A 1,882-nucleotide genomic window follows, 5' to 3' on the forward strand; every position below is an offset into this window, starting at 1 on the left:
CTCGCTCTGTTTTTATCTCTCATTTTAGAAAGCCTTTTCCTAAGCTAATTGCCCTTTTTTTTTAAGTGATCCTTCTCTCTCTCTTCTAAGACAATTGCCTTGATTTTTTAATAGTTTTTTAATAGATATTTAATAGTTTTTTCATTTTAGCTAAACAGTGATTTTTTAAAAAAATTGAAGTGGAATTATGTTTAGATCGTATTTTGTTTGAATTTTTGTAATTGATTTTAAAACGACTGTCTAAATTGAAAGATACACTTTTTGTCCTGTCCCCCCCCCCAAAAAAAAGGAAATTTAAAAACTTTTGTATAATACACATTTGTACAGAAGAAATCAAAAGGTATTATACTATAGTTCAGCTTGTATCTTTCTCTTTCTCTCTCTCTCTCTCTCTCTCTCTCTTAAGTGATCTTTCGTAAGTAATCTCTCTCTCCGAGTCTATGTCTCTAAACTGTTATATCTTCATAAATTAGCTTAGGAAAACGTAGTGCTCTCTCTCTCTCTCTAGCATTTTAGTAAGTATTTTTCTAAGCTAATTGTGTTTTTCTAAGGTAATTGCCCTAATTTTAGTAACTCACTCACTCTTTTTTTTTTCTCTCTCTTTTTCTCTCTCTCTCTCTCTCTCTCTTCTTAACTAATTGCCTTAATTGTTTTTTTAAGAAAATTTTGTCAACAACTACCAATTAAAGTACGTGTTTTGGAAACAACTACCTATTTTTTTTTTTAAAGAACTACCACAAAGTTGTAAAAACTTTAACAAGCACTACCACTTTAACAATTTCGACTAGAATCTCCGGCATTTGGTGTTAAATTGTGACTCGAAATCTAGTCGTGTTGACTTTGAATGCAGATGTCTCTCAAACTACAAGTGATTTTGAGGTGATTCAAGTTGTAGGTGATAGATAACTTAGTTCAAGTGCTTTCCAACGATAGTATATGCCCAATTCCGATCAGAAACGAGAAAGTTATGACTGTTTTATGATCAACTAATGCTGTTGGAAATATACTAATGACGTACGCGACCAGGCACGGCCATGCGTAGTCGAAATTATAGTTTTTTGGTCCAGTTTTAGCTTAATTATTTTAGGGATAATTTCCTAAAATTATATCTTTTCTATGATGGCTATTTGGGTATACTTGGGGAACACTTTTAGGGTTTTATTAGGGTTTCCTTGTGTTATAAAAGGACCATTTAGTTAATAAATTATATCATACCTTTTTGAGCCATTTAGATTTAAGACTCCTTGTATTATTCTCTCGTTCTTTCTCCATTATAGTGAAGAAGCTCTCGAATCTCCCCGTGAATATAAGTCTAATTTGATCGAACCACGTAAGTCCTTGTGTTCATTGTTTATCTTCTTTATTGCTTTTCTCATTCTTATTTTTCATTGATCTGATCTGCATTAATCAAACACAATTACACCCTTATATCCTAACAAGTGGTATCTAGAGCAGATTTTAAGGTCTTAGGTTTTAGGTGTTTATAGATTAGTTTGAATAAATTATGAAAATGAAATTTGACGTTGAGAAATTTGATAGGCAAATGAATTTTGGCCTATGGTAATTGAAGATGAAAGCCATCTTGGTTCAAAGTAGCTGTCGCAAGGCTCTTGAAGGTGTATCCAAAAAGCCTTTGGGCATGACAAAGGATACGTAGGAGGAGATCGATTTGAAGGCTCTTTCGGCAATTCAATTATGTCTCTTTCATGATGTTTTGAGAGAGTTTGTCAAGGAGACGACTTTGATTTGCGGGTTTGTGGTTGAAGTTGGAGTCACTTTATATGACAAAGAACGTGACCAACCATCCACTACTCAAATCTAGACTTTATGATCTTCATCTAGAAGAAGGTAAATCGCTTAAGTCTTATTTAGATGAATTCTT

Source organism: Chenopodium album, chromosome 17, assembly GCF_948465745.1.
Source record: "Chenopodium album chromosome 17, dcCheAlbu1.1, whole genome shotgun sequence".
In the NCBI taxonomy this organism is placed as follows: domain Eukaryota; kingdom Viridiplantae; phylum Streptophyta; class Magnoliopsida; order Caryophyllales; family Amaranthaceae; genus Chenopodium; species Chenopodium album.